This window comes from Eumetopias jubatus, unplaced genomic scaffold (assembly GCF_037043125.1).
Source record: "Eumetopias jubatus isolate StellerSeaLion01/CBP00866 unplaced genomic scaffold, mEumJub1_p1.0 scaffold_3, whole genome shotgun sequence".
Lineage (NCBI taxonomy): Eukaryota > Metazoa > Chordata > Mammalia > Carnivora > Otariidae > Eumetopias > Eumetopias jubatus.
The window spans coordinates 190,428,282-190,448,815 of NW_028274809.1; positions in this window are offsets into that span (position 1 = coordinate 190,428,282).

The window sequence follows — 20,534 nt, forward strand, 5'->3', positions numbered from 1 at the left end:
GTATTTTGATGGGGATTGCATTGAATGTGTAGATTGCTCTAGGTAGCATTGACATCTTCACAATGTTTGTTCTTCCAATCCATGAGCATGGAACGTTTTTCCATTTCTTTGTGTCTTCCTCATTTCTTTCATGAGTATTTTATAGTTTTCTGAGTACAGATCCTTTGCCTCTTTGGTTAGATTTATTCCGAGGTATCTTATGGTTTTGGGTGCCATTGTAAATGGGATCGACTCCTTAATTTGTTTCTCTTCTGTCTTGTTGTTGGTGTATAGGAATGCCACTGATTTCTGTGCATTGATTTTATATCCTGTCACTTTGCCGAATTCCTGTATGAGTTCTAGCAGTTTTGGGGTGGAGTCTTTTGAGTTTTCCACATAAAGTATCATATCATCTGCAAAGAGGGAGAGTTTGACTTCTTCTTTGCCGATTTGGATGCCTTTGATTTCTTTTTGTTGTCTGATTGCTGTGGCTAGGACTTCTAACACTATGTTGAATAGCAGTGGTGATAGTGGACATCCCTGCCGCGTTCCTGACCTTAGGGGGAAAGCTCTCAGCTTTTCCCCATTGAGAATGATATTCGCTGTAGGTTTCTCATAGATGGCTTTTATGATAGTGAGGTATGTACCCTCTATCCCTATACTCTGAAGAGTTTTTATCAAGAAAGGATGTTGTACTTTGTCAAGTGCTTTTTCTGCATCTATGGAGAGGATCATATGATTCTTGTTCTTTCTTTTGTTAATATATTGTATCACGTGGATTGATTTGCGGATGTTGAACCAACCTTGCAGCCCAGGGATAAATCCCACTTGGTGATGGTGAATAATCCTTTTAATGTACTGTTGGATCCTATTGGCTAGTATTTTGGTGAGAATTTTGCATCCATGTTCATCAAGGATATTGGTCTGTCATTCTCCTTTTTGATGGGCTCTTTGTCTGGTTTTAGCATCAAGGTAATAATGGTGGCCTCATAAAATGAGTTTCAAAGTTTTCCTTCCATTTCTATTTTTTGGAACAGTTCCAGGGGAATAGGTATTAATTCTTCTTGAAATGTTTGGTAGAATTCCCCTGGGAAGCCATCTGGCCCTGGGCTTTTGTTTGTTGGGAGATTTTTGATGACTATTTCACTTTCCTGAGTGGTTAGAGGTCTGTTCAGGTTTTCTATTTCTTCCTGGTTCAACTTTGGTAGTTGATACATCTCTAGGAATGCATCCATTTCTTCCAGGTTGTCTAATTTACTGGCATAGAGTTGCTCATAATATGTTCTTAGAACTCTTTGTATTTCTTTGGTGTTGGTTGTGATCTCTTTCATTCATGATTTTGTTGATTTGGGTCATTTCTCTTTTCTTTTTGATAAGTCTGGCCAGAGGTTTATCAATCTTGTTAATTCTTTCAAAGAACCAGCTCCTAGTTTCGTTGATCTGTTCTACTGTTCTTTTGGTTTCTATTTCATTGATTTCTGCTCTGATCTTTATTATTTCTCTTCTCCTCCTGGGTTTAGGCTTTATTTGCTGTTTTTTCTCTAGCTCCTTTAGGTGTAGGGTTAGGTTGTGTATTTGAGACCGTGTATTTGAGACTTTTCTTGTTTCTTGAGAAAGGCTTGTATTGCTACATACTTTCCTCTTAGGACTGCCTTTGCTGCATCCCAAAGATTTTGAACAGTTGTGTTTTCATTTTCACTGGTTTCCATGAATTTTTGTAATTCTTCTTTAATTTCCTGGTTGAGCCATTCATTCTTTAGTAGGATGCTCTTTAGCCTCCATGTATTTGAGTTCTTTCTGACTTTCCTCTTGTGATTGCGGTCTAGTTTCAAAGCACTCTGGTCTGAAAATATGCAGGGAATAATCCCAATCTTTTGGTACTGGTGGAGACCTGATTTATGACCTAGGATGTGATCTATTCTGGAGAATGTTCCATGGGACTAGAGAAGAATGTGTATTCCATTGTTTTGGGATGGAATGTTCTGAATATGTCTGTGAAGTGCATTTGGAACAGTGTGTCATTTAAAGTCTTTATTTCCTTGTTGATGTTTAGATGATCTGTCCATTTCAGTCAGGGGGGTGTAAAGTCCCCCACTATTATTGTATTGTTGTCAATGTGTCTCTTTGCTTTTGTTATTAATTGCCTTATATAATTGGCTGTTCCCATGTTAGGGGCATAGATATTTACAATTGTTAGATCTTCCTGTTGGATAGACCCTCTGAGTAGGATATAGTGTCCTTCCTCATCTCTTATTGCAATCTTGCTTTAAAATCTAATTTGTCTGATATAAGGATTGCCACCCCAGCTTTCTTTTGGTGTCCATTAGCATGGTAAATGGTTTTCCACCCCCTCACTTTCAATGTGGGGGTGTCTTTGGGTCTAAAATGAGTCTGTTGCAGACAGCATATCGATGGGTCTTGTTTTTTAATCCATTCTGATAGCCTGTGTCTTTTGATTGGGACATTTAGCCCATTTACATTCTGGGTAACTATTGAAAGATATGAATTTAGTGCCATTGTATTGCCTGTAAGGTGACTGTTACTGTATATTGTCTGTGTTCCTTTCTGGTCTATGCTGCTTTTAGGCTTTTCTTTGCTTAGAGGACCCCTTTCAAGATTCCTTGTAGGGCTCGTTTTCTGTTTGCAAATTCCTTTAGTTTTTGTTTGTCCTGGAAGCTTTTTATCTTTCCTTCTATCTTCAATGACAGCCTAGCTGGATATAGTATTCTTGGCTGCATATTTTTCTCATTTAGTGCTCTGAAGATATCATGCCAGTTCTTTCTGGCCTGCCAGGTCTCTGTGGATAAGTCTGTTGCCAGTCTAATGTTTCTAGCATCATAGATTGCATATCTCTTCTCCCGAGCTGCTTTCAGGATTTTCTCTTTGTGTCTGAGACTCGTAAGTATTACTATTAGATGTCGGGGTGTTGACCTATTTTTGTTGATTTTGAGAGGGGTTCTCTGTGCCTCCTGGATTTTGATGCCTGTTTCCTCCCCCACATTAGGGAAGTTCTCTGCTATAATTTACTCCAATATACCTTCTGCTCCTCTCTCTCTTTCTTCTTCTTCTGGGATCCCAGTTATCCCAATTGTTCGTCTTATGCGATCACGTATCTCTCGAATTCTGCCCTCGTGATCCAGTAGTTGTTTATCTCTCTTTTTCTCAGCTTCTTTATTTTCCATCATTTGGTCTTCTATATCGCTAATTCTCTCTTCTGCCTCATTTATCTTAGCAGTTAGTGCCCCCATTTTTGATTGCACCTCATTAATAGCCTTTTTGATTTCGACTTGGTTAGATTCTAGTTCTTTTATTTCTCCAGGAAGGGTTTCTCTAATAACTTCCATGCTTTTTTCAAGCCAGCTAGTATCTTTAAAGTCATGATTCTGACCTCTAGGTCTGACTTCGTACTAATGTCCGTATTGAGTAGGTCCCTGGCTGATGGTACTACCTCTTGTTCTTTTTGTTGAGGTGATTTTTTTCGTCTTGTCATTTTGTCCAGAGGTGAATAGATGAATGAGAGAACAAAATGCTAACAGGTTAACAATGTCCCTCGAAAACATACTCTATAAACAAATCAGAAAAGACCTGAAACCAGGGGAAAAGAAAGGGAAAGAAAGAAAAAAGAAAGAGAAAAAAAAGAAAAAGAGAAAGATAAAAATAAACAAAAACAGAACAAAACAAAAAACCAGAATATAATCAAATATGATCAGGCTAGTGCATAGATCATTGCCATAGATCATAGATTTTAGGTGTATTTTGGTCTGTTAGAAGAAAGTGGCTCCTAAAATTTTAAAGAAAGAAAGACTTATATATGTACAAAATAAGGGTTGATACAATGAAGGGATGGAATATTACTGTAAAGATGAAAATTATAAAAAGTTTTAAAAAAGGAATTGATAAGGAGCTTGAAAAAAGAAAGAAGAGGATTAAAAAAGAAAGAAAGAAAGAAAAAAGGGGGGGAGCGAATGTGATCAGGCAGGTGACTAGAACAAAGCCATACACTAGAGATTTAGGGTCTATTTTGATCTGTTAGAAGAAACTGAATCTCAAAATTTTAAAGAGAGAACAACTTATATATATATGCCAAAATAAGGGTAACTGGTATGAAGGGATAGAATATGACTCTAAAAATGAAAAATATTTTTTTTAAGAGATTGATGAGATGTTGGTTGAAAAAGGGAAAAAGAAAAAATTTTTTAAAAATTTTAAAAAATTAACTTTGAAAGACTAATGAATCATGGTAAAAAAGCCATGAATTCTATGTGCAGTATTCCTCTAGCACTGGAGTTCTGCGTTCTCCTTGATCGGTAAACTTGGTCTTGGCTTGCTGGCTGTTCCTGCTGATCTTCTGGGGGAGGGGCCCGTTGCTGTGGTTCCCAAATGTCTTTGTCGGAGGCGGAATTGCCCCGCCCTTGTTGGTCTGGGCTAAGTAATCTGCTCAGGTTTGCTCTCGGGAGCTTTTGTTCCCTGCAAGCTCTCAGTACAGCTTTGGCGGACGGGAGTGAAAATGGTGGCCTCCCAATCTACACCCGGAGGAGCCGAGAACTCGGGGCCCCGCTCCTCAGTGCGCCCCCAGAGAAAAGCAGTCACTCCTGTGTCCCCGGTCTCCGGCCGCACTCCGTGCTCACCCGGCCTGTGACCGAGCATTTCTATCTCTGGCCCCCGACCCAGTGTGGAGTCTCCAAACCCAGCGGATCCCTGCGGTGTGCTCCCGTGCCGCTCCTCCTGGGGAGGAAGGGGAGTCTCCCCGGATCTGCCGCTTGTTGGGTCCCTGCTGGAGGCGCGGTGGCCCGACTGGGCCGCGGATCACAGTTTTTGGCCACCCGGAGCTGAGCGCCTGCGTCTCGGCTCCGTCTCTGCAGCCGGCTTCCCCGCTCCGATACCTGGGAGCTCTGCCACACTCAGGCACCCCCGGTCTTTCTGTGACCCCGAGGGTCCTGAGACCACACTGTTTCGCGAGGGTTCCACCCCCCCCCGCTTAGCCACTGGAACGACGTCCCTCAGCGGAGCCGACTTCTAAAAGGTCCGATTTTGTGCTCCGTGGCTCTAGCACTTGCCAGAAGCGGCCGACGGAGGCCCCCCTCCCCCGCCGTCTATCCTCCCGAATATCGCCTCGGATTCACTTCTCCGCACGTCCTACCTTCCAGAAAGTGGTCGCTTTTCTGTTCAGAGAGTTGTTGCTATTCTTTTCTTCGATCTCCTGTTGAGTTCGTAGGTGTTCAGAATGGTTTGATCCCTATTCAGCTGGATTCCTGAGACCAGACGAAATCCAGGTCTCCTACTCCTCCGCCATCTTCAGGGTTTAAATAATTATTAGAAAAAGTTGCAAGTTCAGAAACTATGCCTTTGACATTTTACGATTTTCTGAACATCATGGTTAAGATCCAAATTGAGTAATGGATTTTCTGGATTCTTTTCAGGTCAGTATATTTGAATCTATTTGGGGCCGATTCATTTAACGTATTGCAGCCTTTAGTTTCTCCATCAAGGAAAGAATTGACCTTTAAGATCTTCTCTGGAACCATCATTCTGTCTTTTCATGAAATATCAAAATTTTCTTGAGGTATGGGACTGAAACTGTCATTATGCAAAATTCCAGATTAAGGTACCTGTCCTGCTACTGCAGATAGGAGACAGTATCTTAACAGGACACAGGGTTTGAACCAGCGCTTTAAACATTTGTCAGACTTATGAAAATGCTCTATATGTTCCATTTATTCAGTTTTCACTGTAAAAATGTAAAGCTCCTTTACTTCTGAAGTAGAAACATTGTATAGCTTACTGAAGCTCCAGTTCCACCTTGAAGAGGCAGAGAGGCATCAGGAACCTGCTGTGGCAGGTACCTTTTAAATCCTTTAGGAATGGCCGTGGGGCACCTGGGTGGCTCCGTCAGTCCATGATCTCAGGGTCTGGGATGGAGCTCCCCCACCTGGCTCCCTGCTCAGCCCGGAGTCTGCTTCTCCCTCTCCTTCTGCCCCTCTCTTTTTATTTAAAGATAAATAAAATCTTTAAAAAATCCTCTAGGAATTTCCTGGGTCTCCTACCTATTCAAAATCTGGACTACAAGAGCAGAACAGCAATTGTAGACTAGACATTTCAAACCACCAGCTGCAAACATTGCAGGAGCCTGTATTTTTCACACCTTATGTCTATTTAGTTTGACTGAGTAGCTCTGTACCCAAAATTCACATACAAAACTCAGGCAAATGTGGGTTCATTCTTCAGGACTGATCTGTATGGGTGTTGCAGTTACTAATTTAAAATATATGGAATATTTAACATAGAGTTTTTGTAAAGAACTGGGATTTGTTGTACTATGGTATGTATGTATGTATGTATGTATGCATGTATGTATGTATTTTTAAAGATTATTTTAGAGAGAGAATGAGAGCGAGTTGGAGGAGGGGCAGAGGGAGAGAATCTCAAGCAGACTCCCAGCCAAGCGAGGAGACCGACGTGGGGCTCAGTCTCACAACCTATGAGATCATGATCTGAGCAGGAAACCGAGGGTCGGACACCTAACCAACTGAGCCACCAAGGGGCCCCTGTTATACCATGGTATTTATAATTAATGTGTCTCATTCTTTTGAAAAAATTATGCAAACTGTTAGATGTATCACGAGAGCTTTCTGAACTCTGAAGATAAAATAAGTGTACTGCCCCAGTTCAGTTAGACTACCTTTTTGTGGCTGTATGAATCCTTGATCACATAACATGTATTGGCAGAGGCACGACTGGTTTCTTACCCTACCAATTCCTCAGTGATAGCTTTGTCTTATATTTGTTGAACTGATATATTTGTTGAACTTTGCCTTTGGCTCATGGCTGCTTTTTTAACTAGTAAAACTCTAGCTTACCTCGTTATTATGTTTTTAATCACTTGTCTGGGCACATTTAATCCGGTGTGTCTGATACAGGCTAAAGCCAATACTTAACCGAAGTTAAATTTAGAATAAATAGCAATTAGTTATCCACACATTGAATGCTGGTACTTGTTGAGTGTGTATGTGTGTTGAAATAAAAAATAAGAATGAGAAGTTAGAGTAGGTGTATGTTTCAAGGAAAATTGTTTAACAAACTATTTTCATTATTAAAGAAAAACTGGATTTTTAACCCCCTTTTTTCAATGTTAATTAGTGATTTGCATCTTGAAGAACTTCTCTCAATGGCAAGGCATTATTGATTTTAAGCAAAGCACAGAACATCCTGAGCAGGCGGTGAATATGAGCCTGTGGTTCTAACAAATGACTTCACTTGTCCGAGAGGAGGGTGGCATTTCTATACCAATAGACTCTAAACAAAATAAATGTTTCCACTTTGAGAATTAGCCAACTGCTGTTATTTTCTGGCATTTGTACATTAATCGCCGATTACTTTTATCTCTCAAATAAGTGACTGGTAACCTAAAGATATCATTGAGACATCTCTGTGGCTTTAATATTATTTAATAGATGGTCTGGAGTAAAAAAAAATAATATATGTCAATTTGTGTCTTATGATTTGCATATTTTTCTAAGTAAAGATCCTTTTGTGCAGCAATGGGCATACTATACAGATAAACTTTTCCATAGGAGATTACACTGAGTGAAATTACTTTCTTTACACTTCCTAAATGGATGAGCAAACCAGATGTAGCCAGCCTTTAAGCCACAGCCCTATTCCTAGGCCCTATGACTTTAGGATATACGGAATATATGGAAGAACACTGAGGTAAAATTCTTTTTTTTTTAAGTAAAATTCTTATACTTTCTGTACGCTTCAGATAAATGTAAATTGCCCAAACACTCCAATTAAAATGCAGAGATTGTAACATTGGATAAAAAAAACAAGACCTCATTATATGGGTTTCCATAAGAATCTGTTGGTTTGCAAACTCGGAAGCCTCCGGGTAAAGTCTGGAACTGGCTCCCATACCCAGAGGGCAAGGAGAGACAGAAGAAAGAGACCGGCCACTCCAGATGGGCAGGGGGAAGTTTCATAAAGCGAAGCTTTATGTATGAGGCTTGTCTTGGGCTGTGGCCAAGTGAGTAGATCTCTGCATCTGCCCACCAGAATCTTAAAGTTTATATGGAGGCTTACCTGCATGCAGTCACGCCGACCGTCCAGATGATCTTAACAGCATCCTTGCTCGCTCAGGGCCGTGCCCGTGAAAATGGCTCCCACTGTGGGAATGGTGGGCAGAATGCACATTCCAAGATCAGGAGAGGGTGAGGAACCTCTGATTGCCCTGGGCCAACTCACAGGTCAATTGGTGGTCACGTACATCCTCTCGAAGCCCCCCCTCCAACAGAATCACACTTTAAATATAAGGATCCAAATCGTTTAAAAATGACAAGGTGAGATACTATGCTAACACTAATCAAAAGAAAGCTGGAGTGGCTGTATCAATACAAGGAAAAGTAAAGTTCATCTCAAGGAATATTACTAGGGATAAAGAAGATTATTTCCAGATGGTAAAGGGATCAATAACAATTCTAAGCATTATGCACTGAAAACAGAAATCCTAATACGTGAAGTGAAAACTGACAAAACTGAAAGAAGAAATATAGACGTTCACCAGTTACCATGGGGTATGGCAAGAGCCCTCCCTCAATAACTGATAGGATAGTATCTTAGTCAGTTTGGGTTGTTATGACAAGTGACCGTAGGCTGGGTGGTTTATCAACAACACAAACTTATTTTTCAGTTCTGGAAGCTGGTGGTCTGACAACAGGGTCCGGCATGGGGGCTCCAGGGGGACACCCTTGTCTGGGTTACAGGAGACCATGATCTCATTGTGCCCTCACACAGCTGAGAGCAGACAAGCAAGCTCTCCATCTCTTCTCATGAGGGCACCAATCCCCTTGGTGGGGGCTCCACCCTTGTGACCTAATCTCCTCCCAAAGGCCCCTCCTTCTAACACCATCACACTGGGGGTTAGGATTTCAACATGCTAATTTTGAGGGCACACAAACCTTTAGTCCATAGCAAATAGATAAACTGGACTTTTATACAAATGGTAAACCAGGGGTTAAAACTGTGTAGTGATTTAGAAAATGATACTGTGGTCCTCAGTAATACATATGAAATTCTCCATTTGCTGGCTCCTACCAAAACTTTAGGAATGTGACTAATCTGGACACGAGTGTCTCTGTTCCCCAAACTATTAAGAATTAGCAAATTACGGGCACCTGGGTGGCTCAGTTGGTTAAGCAACTGCCTTCGGCTCAGGTCATGATCCTGGAGTCCCGGGATCGAGTCCTGCATCTGGCTCCCTGCTCAGCAGTGAGTCTGCTTCTCCCTCGGACCCTCCCCCCTCTCATGCTCTCTCTCTCTATCTCATTCTCTCTTTCAAATAAATAAATAAAATCTTAAAAAAAAAAGAATTAGCAAATTACTTTATTTCTGGGTTTAAATTTCCAGTTCATTTGAGAAAGGTATATTAGCGGGGCAGTAGATTATGAGCGTAGTAAAGCACAAAGAATTCGTTGCACAGACTCTTCCATAAGATGAAGTTTAATCATTTATGCTCTGGAAAGTGACAAAAACTTTAACTCAGGATGAGCACGTGGCCAGGTACTGTGGGGTTTCTGTTTACGGCATTCTTCTTTTTTCTCTCTCTCCCTTTTTTTTATTATTATGTTATGTTAATCACCATACATTACATCATTAGTTTTTGATTACGACATTCTTCTTTTACTAGCATGTACCTCATGGGGCTGCTGAGCTGGGTAATGCCTGCTTCTGCGCTTGCAAAATAATCACTATTTCAGCATCAGACCTCTCCATGTAAACAGAGCACTTGCCAACGGCAGGAGTTACCTTCGGGGAACTGAACCAATATTGACATTCTTAATAATACGTTGCCTATATGCCTGGATAGCAGAATTATTTTTTAAAACTTTATCAAAGTCAGTTGTGTATTTAAAGCCACTGTGGTAACGGATGAGGCAGAATGTGGTGGGAAGAGCTAGAATACAGACATGATATTGCTCATGATTTATGGGTTTTTCTTTACGTATTTCCCTTTTACTTTCTTCTTATAAGGTACTAATGTAGACCCTTAGATATATAACCGATAGAAACATATATCAAATATATAACCTATATTTCAGAAATATAAGCACTTCAGTGATACCAAACATAAACTCTCCTGCCCAATTCACGTTAGGATATTAGCTGACATCTCTTGTTTGATGTCTATAGAGTTTTAAGTGCTGGTTACCAGGGGTGTGATCTTAGTTTGGCTCAGGTCATGATCTCAGGGTGCTGGCGTCGAGCCCGGCATTGGGCTCCACACTCAGTGCACAGTCTGCTTGAGATTCTGCCCTTCTCCCTTGCCCTCTCTCCTCTCTCTCTCTAAAATAAATAAGTTAAATCTTAAAAAAAAAAAAAGTGCTGGTTACCAGAGTTAACTTTTGGTAAATTTGTGCAAGTTTCTTCTACTAGATAAATCTTACAGTATAGAGAAAAATGGAATGGTTTCACATAAAATGCAACACAATAAATATAGAAATGGGTCATCAGTGCATGGCTATTTCTTGGTGCCAGTGTATAAAATGTCAGGATAACAATTAGGTCTTGAAATATTTATTTTACTTTTCATTCAGAACCATTCTTACTAGTCCTTAGTACTATTGTTGAACTGCTTTAATAAATTCAATGACCCTATAAATTATTTTGTAAGAATTAAATCTGACTTGGGACTATATTCTTGTCACATTATGTATGGAAAACATCTCATAGTATGTAAGGTAAGCTAATTCACTGTCCTAACATTCATAAAATGTATCTCAAGTCACACAAAAACACGAAATATAAATGAAAATTAATATAGGATCTCAGAATCATCATTTAATCCATTCCTGAACATGCAGTACATAATGTCACCTAAATATGAAATTTTGCATTTCCAGCAGAGAACTCCAGACTATTTTTCATATACCCATGTAGCACATGTTTTATTTAGATGAGAATAATCTGAATAATTAATGTGATTATAAACTCATTTGAATAAAGTTACTGCGTATGTGTTATATACAAGGCCCTTTGCTATAATACATTATAAAGTGTGTGTGTGTATGTGTATCATATTAACCCCAGAATTAATATAGCCTATAGCTCTCTTGGCAAAACGTGGACAGTGAAACATGTTTACAGGGCAAACAGGAACAAAATTTTTTTGGGGGGGTGGGTGTGGAAATTCTATTCTGCCATGAAAATTGCCACAGAGAGCAGATCCCCAGAGAAAGGCTTGAGCTTGCCCAAGCTCATCTTGTCCCACGCCAAAATTCATATTTTGGAGAATTCAGGACCATTCAGGGCTCTCAAGTACGAGGGCAGGAAGGACTGTTTGGCCTCTGTATCTTTAAAAGGGTCACTCATCTCATCTGGTGACAACCGCCAGGGTCCCCGCGATGGCCTTTGTTCTGGTAGTACTGCCCAAGGGGGATGCCCGCTCCGGGTCCCAACTCCCGGCCACAGCGCAAAGGACCCGCGTGGCGGCCACCTCCTTCCCCTCCGGCTCCCTCGCTTCTTGCAGGAGTCAGGAAGGAAAAGTTGGACGAGTGAGCCCCATTCTTAGGTTGTCAGCAAAGCGAGAGGCGGGAGAACCCGAAGAGGAGGATCGGAGGAGCAGGAAGAGGAGAGAGGCGCGGTCTCAGCGCGTGAAAGCGTGGGAAGGAGGGCGGCGGGAGACCTGGAGCGACCACTCCGCCGGAGGGGAGGGAGGCGGGCTCCGCATCCCGGCCGAGGCAGGAGCCGCGGGACAGCCAGACGCGGAGTGAGGAGGGCAGGCGGCGCTCCCCCCCCCCAACCCCGAGACCTGGAGCCGAGCCCGGCGGCCGGCGGGACGCGCGGGGAGGGGCGAGTGTGGCCGCGGGTCCCGGAGGCGGGCCGAGCGAGCCCAGCCCACACCGGGCTCGGAGCGGCAGTGGCCAGCCTCCCTCCGGCCCGGCTGCGCGCACCGCGCCCGCCCCGAGCGCGCCGCGGCCCTGGGCGCAGGGGACCCGCGCCCCCGCGGCACCCGCGCACCGCCGCCCCCGCTCGCCCTCCGCAGCGCAACCGGAGCCAATCCCCGCGTTCGCGCCGCGGGCCGCACGAGGCTCCCGTGGACCCTTCTCCAGCAAGGTAGGACGGCGGCGGGGCTCCGGGCGCGCTCCCCAGCGCGGGGCAGTCGGCCGAGCAGCCTCGCCCCGGGTCCAGAGGTCGGCGGGGCGCAGATGCGCCTCCCCTGCCCCGCGGCGCTGGCGACTCCGGGAGGGTGCCGGGTGCTCGCACCTACATCGCGGGGTCCCCAGCCCGAGTCCCAGCGTGGAGAAGGGGGGCGTGGAGAGGACGCTGGCGGTCCTTTCCCGGGAAGGGGGCGCGGGGAGGTGTGTGAACGCGGGCAGAGAGCAGAACGCCTCTGAACTCTGGACCCGGCCGAGTTGAGGAGGCGAAACTGGCAGTTTAGAGGGACCTGGGAGCCTGTCGTTGCTGCGGGAGACGGGAGGAGAGGCGCGGTCACCTACTCGACCACTCCTGGGGGCGGCAGGGGGCCGTCTTCCTTCTCTTTTTCCTTTGGGGATGAAAAAGAGCGACTACTTCAGAGAACAAAGATGGAGGGGTGAAGGTGGGCTCCCTGGCTGTGGCCTCTTGCACTGATCCCACTGACCTCTGACCGCGACCCCCGCCGGCCACTGTCCGCTCCATTGTCCCGGAGGCCCGGCCGCCACACGGCGGGCCAAGTCGGCGGGGCAGCGGGGTACCCATCCGGGGCTCCTCGCGGCTCCTGCTCCCCTCGGCCTCCGCCCACCTTCCCTGGCTGGGTAAAACCCACCAGCTCGGTGCAAGTGCTGGGTTTAACTGGCACCTTGTACGCCCCCGAAAGGAAATGGAGATGATTTTCATCAAGTTCTCTCCGCGTATGTCATTACTGAAAAGCGGTAGCTACTCGCTCGAGCCTCAGAGCTCTGTTTGGGGGACTGAGCCGGTGCGTTTAAATTGTGTGTTAATCACTTGCCACCTGGTAGAATTATTTAGCCACTGGAAGAGAAGGGCTTGTGTTTTGCTCAGCAGGGCCAAGTAAAACTTAGCTGTTCTGAACCGGCCAAAGGAGTCAGGGAGCAGAAAAGGCAGGCGCAAAGGCGGTCTTGATTCTGCCCAGTGCAGGAGCTCCCGGGGAAGGGCAGATCCTGCTTGGCTTTCTTTTGAGAATCTCAGGAAATGTTTGGAGTCTCTGTTCGGGAGAAGGTTAAAATGCCTCGCGCATGTTTACCAGGGTTTCTTGGGGTACTTAGGAAGCTCCCGCAGTCTATCCATGCGTCTTCTAGTGATTTTCACTTAGAATGAAGAGTAAGAACAAGAGACCACCAAATCATGAGCTCCGGAAATCAAAGCCACACGACTGAGGACAGGGCACCCCGCAGGCCTACCTGGACCATCAAGTTTCCTCTTGATGGACTACATTAAATTTTGCTCTTGACGTTTTGAAAGTTTTTGAAGGTAATTTGTCAACCCTGAGTTAAGGGTCCTCCAAAGCATGTCAGGTTGTCTGTTTGAAGTTTAGTTTATTAAAATTATGCAAGCATATGTAACATGTGCTAAACATTAACAGCTATGGTCCCTTGCCACAGGTAACCAACCTGTGTGAGTCTATGAGGTTTATATTTGATGGACTTTTTGGAAACCAGAATATATGGCATTGCTTTACAGATAGTGTTAATATGCCCCAGGGATATATTACTTGCTATCCAAATCATGCAGAGTGTGATATTTACTTGCAGAAGGAAAAATAAGTGTAATCAGTAAAATTTCATGCAGAGGGCATAATGCTTTAGTTCAGTTTATCTATGTCCTTTGAGAATTGGGGAGTGAAATTTGTTCAGCACATACTAAAATAGCTAAAGTATTTTTTTTAAGATTTTATTTATTTATTTATTTATTTGAGAGAGAGAGAGAATGAGAGATAGAGAGCACGAGAGGGAAAAAGGGTCAGAGGGAGAAGCAGACTCCCTGCTGAGCAGGAACCCCGGTGTGGGACTCGATCCCGGGACTCCAGGATCATGACCTGAGCCGAAGGCAGTCGCTCAACCAACTGAGCCACCCAGGCGCCCCATAGCTACAGTATTTTATTTTGCATGTGAAATAATACTGTGAAGATTTTCCCTCCCTCTGATCTGAGAAGGCTTGAAGACACAAGCTCTAGTAGATAGTGGGGCAGGCCATTCATGTGATGTGTGGGTAAGTCAGTGCTCCCACAGATGAGGGACAGCATCCAGTCGGTGTGAGCCCACTGCGGAACAAGAATAGAAACATTTCCTCCCCCTTAAGAAATCAGAAGATAAAATGTGTTGAGTAAAAACATAACACATATAATGCATATGGGATCCTAATATATATGTATACGTATATGCGTGTACATAACTTGCAGGTCATTTAATGTGTTGAAACATTTGCGTGAGTGAGAAAATATATTTCACTGGACCTGGGATATTTAAAGATGATAGTCCTTTATATTTGACCTGTGGTGAGCAGAGCACCTCACATACATATCTGCCTTTTTTGGGATCTTCTCATCACAGCAGAGGACCCAGAGGCCCTAGGTCGTGTTTTCAAGGGCAGAGAGCTGGATCTAGGCAAGGTTATTGGGCCTTGGTCTTTCTACCGAACCGGAGCGTCGGACAGGTGGGAAGGAAGAGGGTTTGACCATAACCGCCTGAGAGGGAGACGCACGGGGCAAACCTTGGGGAGATGGTACATTGTCAGAGCAGTGGTCAGTCTCTCCTCTCCTCACCTCTCTCCTGTGGCCTCTCCTCTGTCCTGGGTTCTTCTCCGTAGGCGAAGTACCGCATCCTTCCGTATGAGTTTCAGAGAGCAAAGGCTGAGCATGTCAAGAGAACGGGAAACCTTTAAATGAAAATTACTTATTCAGTTTAAAAATGCATATATTTTACCTATGTGGATTAAAGAAAAAAGAGCCAGGCAGTGAAAAAGAGGTGATTTTCACCCAAGATGCGTTGAGGGGAGGAAGCAGTCATAGGAAGTCGAGTGTCTTTACCCTCAGGAATTGAGAAGCTCCCAGGAGCAACTGGGCCACTTGTGAGCTGTTTTCCCACCCGGGCCCTCCCCTGATCCTCTCAACTGCCCCTGGACGGTGAGCGTAGACACGGCCACTCCTTCCACATTCCCGATTTCCCTTTCCTGAGTTCTGTTCCTTCTCCCTGTGGAGATGCCCCCAGGCAAAATTCAGTGCCCTTGCAGCGCCCCCTTACTGGTGGGTGATTATCACATTGTTTGTGTTCTGTCTCAAGTCTTTTCACAGTGCCTGTGCAGTCTCCTGCCTGGGGTGTGACCCTCCGTATGGATCCAGTTTATGCTTTTAGAATATTGAACCAAGGGGCGCTTGGGTGGCTCAGTTGGTTAAGCGTCTGCTTCTGCTCAGGTCATGATCCCAGCGGGAACCTGCCTCTCCCTCCCCTCCCCACTGAAATCAGGCACTTCTACTCACTGGCCTCTTTAAGCAGCTACTTTTTTTCAGAGAAATGTGCAAATGATTTTTAGACCGTGACAAGTGATAAAAATGCATTAACAATTCTGTTGTGACATTTCCTGAGAATGAGCAGTCATTCAAGTACACAGAGATTTAGGTGTGTGCTCCCTGGGCTCCCTAACTCCCCCCCCCCCCCCCCCGCCGCCCCCCGACCTGGTAGGAGTAGATTTCCTGAGCCATTCCTAGACCTATGGAATCAGAGTGCGGGCTGGGACACGGGACACAGCCCTGAGCGACTTCCGTGAGCACCGCATCTAAGAGCCACTGTGCCAAGGGCAGGGCGCTCAGGAGTTCACACCTCGCCTCCTCTAGCCGGCTAGAATCGCCTGTCTTTCCCAACACAGAGTGCAGTCTGCAGAGATTTTCCTACTTGCCTTTTCTCATGTTTGGTTACAGTAACGAGGAACACCTCACAGTAAATCAGGCCGTTGGTTCTAAGGGGGTGTAGATCCACATTATCTAACTGTAACTAAAGGTAGACAGAGACAAAGTGATGTTATTTTCTAACAGATGGTTGATTTCAAGTGGCAGGATCCTATGAACTGATTTTATTTTATATTCCGGGCGGGATTACAATACTTTCTGTGTAACTGTGTTAAAAAGAGCAATTTCAAATGACATGGTCTTTAGGATTCCTGCAGTGTGCTTGTTTCTGTGGATATGGAGGGAGCTGGGGTAGAGTTGTCTGTACCAGTTTACTCCCCTTCATGAGAGTTTCTCTGCGCCCATGGCCTTCCAGCTTCCATTCAGACCCTGCTGCAGAAACTCGCCTGCACCCTTATCCCTCAGCCCCAAGGGCATTTGACAGCAGACTCTCACCTCTTAGCTGCCCCTGGTTCCTTTGTCTCCTGTCCCCCTGATGTGGCTCCCTATGTTGTCCCTTGCGGCCTGCTTGCTTCTCCTCTGTGCTTGTTGCATGAGGGTCCCTCTCCACCCCCCGCACGCAGCTCCTGCCCTGCAGCTCCAGCGCCTCCTCCTTGGGTACTCTCTGGTCTGAATCTGCCTACGGGACCGCTTACCTGGATGTCCCCCGCCTGCCTGACTTCAGCGCCCCAAGGGGGGTTCAGAATATCTGTTCCTCTCTCCAGGTCGCCTCTCTCGTTCCTGCGTGTCTCCCCTGCCCCAGAGGTGGAAGCCCCATGGCTGGCCCTCCTCACCCGCTCTTCCCTCCCCAACCCCCTGCCCTTTCCCTCGGTCCCCGGGGAGCCTCAGTTTATCTGGTAGACATTGCTGAGAGGAGCCTTCTTGTTCTGACCTTTTATGCCCTGGCTTAGTCAAGTCTTCATCTGCTGCCAGGGCTCTGGGATCAGTTGCTAACTTGCTGTTCCAGGCTCTCCGCTCAGATCCTGTCACAGATGCCAGAGCGATTTATCTTAAATGCCAATTTGGCCACGAGGCCTCTTGCTGCAAGTGATGTCCTGTTACCCACAGCATCCCGTGCATGCGCCTCTGCACAATGTGGTCCTTCCTGACCCCCTCCTGCCCACCCTGCCGCCTCCTCTCCTCAGTCCCGACTCCCATCTGCTACCTTGGACAACACCGAGGTGCATGTAGTTTCCCACCCAGCGTTTAACGTTTCTTAACGCATAGACTTTATTCATTCTCCTGCGTGTTGGGAACGTGCTTCTCCCTCTGTTCAGCTGGAGTCAGATGCAGAACATCTTTTTCCAATCACCCTCATCCCACAGATGTTCCTCTTTTGGCATCTCTTTACTGCATACACGTCATGGGCTTGTCCTTAGCGCCACCGGCTCTGTTTGAACGTCTGACTTCCGGCTACACGTCCTGGTGCATCTCTGTGTGTGTGTGTAGCTTGGTAGATGTTCTAGGAATGGATTAGATGTAAGCACAGCAAAAGCCAAGCTGCTTCGAGCCCTGGAAATGCCCTTTGGAGATTCCGGCCCCGACCACGCCCTGCGCGCCTCACATTTTACTGTGACCCCCTCGTCTCTGCCACCACCCCAGACCCTGCCCCACAGACCCCTCTGACTGTGTCCTTCGCCCTCCCATGAAAATCATCTGCTCATCTTACAGATAAGGAAAAGAAACCTAGAGAGACGGAGTAATTTATTCAGAGCTACACTGCTAGCTCGGGATAGATCAGGACTTGCATAAAGTTCTGGTTATTATCCTGTGCTCTCATCACTAAGCAGAAGTCCAGGTTCTTTCTTTTTAAGAGAGGACCATTTAGTTTTTCTTTTCTTTTCTTTTTGGCTTCTTGAACAAGTGCCATAAAGAAGACCATCTACAGCCAGGGGCAGCCAGCTGTAGGCCGGGGGCCAAATATAACCTGTGGCTTGTTTGTGTGGCAGCCTGTGAGCTACACGTTTCGTTTGCAAAGGAGAGCAGAAACAAGACAGCGCAGCACAACCCAGCACAACAAGGAAGGTGTGAGCCACTGAGACCCTATGGCCCTCCTAGCCCAAAGTACTCGCTCTCTTGCCCTTTGCAGAAGATAACTGCCGAGCTCCATCCAAGGCAACAATGGGGCCTAGAGGTCATGTTCAGTGTAATTTATGTGGAAACTGACTTTGGTGAATAATCATCATCTCCCCAAAAACTGGACATTTAAAAACTTAGTAGACTTGCTGCCCTTTAAGAAGAAAAAAAATGAAGGCAGAACCCATATTTCATGCATCGAATGCATTGTGTTCATGCTTGTTTCGTACCCTTCCTGACCCACACGTGGTTACCGTGTTACCCACACGTCCTCACCCACACGTGGTTACCGTGGTAGACATCATTGCTATTACATAATGTAAGTAAAATAAGTCAGGTATCCCCCCAAAATTGCTGGGGGCATTTTTGGTTAAAAAATATGATTGAAGGTATGGATAAAGGTGAGTTTGATGTTCAAATTCTCATAAGCTAAATTGAATTAAATAAATTGCATAACAATAGGCATTTGAATATATTCTTTTTCTATAACTGAAATGTTGAATGCCTTCTTTTCACTTTTATTACTAGAATTAGTGTTTTAAAAATAAACTTGGTAGGTTAAAGCCTCTAGCATGTGGCACTGTATGCCTTTAATGAACACATTTGAAATATTAAATAATTCCTTTAAGAATGATAAAGTCTTATTCAGGCGTACTCATTTTCTTTCTAATTTAGATTCTTGGTTATAAGCAGCTCAGTTATATGTGGTTGAGAGTCCCTGGGTAGAAATCATTCCATGAGCTCTCCAATCTTCCTTTAAAAAGTCTATTAATATGCCTTTTATCTTTATGATTTGGGACAGCGAGTCATTAACTTTACATTTATTTCCAGTGATTTAAAACTAAATGCAAGAACAAGACAAAAGAACTTTGGGATAAGAAATAAAGAAATTTCATAGAATGGAATACCGAGGAAGGTATTTCATACAGGCTGGAGCTGTGTTCATTTTATAGCGTGTAGAAAGAGACAAGTCCCAGTTTTCTGGAGTGAAACAAAGACATTTCTCAGGAAAGGGGTTTGCTGAAGCAATACATCCATGAGAGTTCAAATAAGGATGGTAAGTAGAGTTTTCCTAATATAGGTAATAAAAGAGGCATCGAGGCAGGAAATTGCAGTCATAAGGCATAGTATGAATATACAGTAAGTGTAAGAGGTCAAGGAGGAAGTGCCCTTGAGGTGGGCAAGCATGTGTTGGAATTCCAGATCTGCTTCTCACTCCCCTGGCGCCACGAATAAGTGGGAAAACCTTTCTACACTTCATCTGTGAAATGGGGTAAACAAAGTGGCTGCCTTGTAGGGTAAAATGCGAGATTAAGTGAAATACAGGTTCCTGTACCCGCTTAGCTTGGATCTTATCACTGGGCAGGAGCTCTGTCAATTCAGGTGGTGTCATCCTGCCTGAAGAAGACAGCAGTGCACTTGGACTTCGGCCGAAGTTTCCTTCTCAGAAAGTCTAGGTGACTTAATTAAACAAGTTGGAGTGCTTTCTAAAAACGTACCATTCAAGTGCTGTGATGGACTTGGACTTGAATCTACTTACTAAGTAAGAACTTGTTGGTGACATAAACGTGGCAAAACCACTGGAGAAAATGATCCCACTAGCTTGTTTTGTACTATGTTGAAATAGTCTGGTGCCTAGTCGATCCGAAGAGAGCAGATTTTGAAATGCTGGGAGAGAGGAGCCTAGGGGATGGACAGAGACTGTAAAACCAGATGTGGGGTGGGAGATGCTACAAAGCAGCATCATGGCTCTGCAGTCATGTGTGGTCATTACGAGAAAGCACAAGAAGTCACAGGAATGGCACATCACTCCCTAGGGTCTACCTGTGAGGTGACACTTAGCGAGGATGTGCATACGAGGTGCAGAGGGAGCAGGTGTCCAAGCAAAGTGAAAAAGAGTAACAGGAACCCATAAGAAGACTGTCAGGACTGAACCTCATCATGAGGGCAGGTTTGGAAAAAAAATGCTGAAGACAATGAACAGTCTCTTTTTGCAATGTTTAGAATAAGAAGAGCAAGGCCGTGATCAGCCTCTGCTTGGGACTAATGGTGTAAAAAGTAAAGATCATGTAAAGATGGATCTCCTCATTGTTGTTTTGGTCCCCATCCTCTAAATCAAGGAGAATGAGCTTAAACAAGGAAAATAAATCAGAATCTTGGACTAAAGCCCAAGATAGATGAGGGTATTAAGACAGAAATTCGTGTATTTCTTTTACGTGAATTCAGGTGAAGCTCAGGTGAGTCAAATGCCAGGGTACAGAAAGAACTGCAGGTGTGTGGCTGAGGGTGTCCTTGACAATCATGGGACATGATGGAGAATGACCGAAACCTTGGAGAACTGTGCAGGTCGGATGTCCTGAGCTTCATAGAATATCCTGGAAGCTATAGATTGGTATATAGATTCCCATCAACAATAATACATTATAATATTATGTATGCACACTCACCACAAGTTTTAAACCATAAGAAAAACACAAGGAACCAGAATAGTTCACAAAAGTCAGTCATTACAAACTCACCTGACTACTTATTTGAAAAGCCAGTTACAATGAATGCTTTGCTTTGCTCATCTATAAAATTAGGTGAATTAATTTCTAAGGTTTGT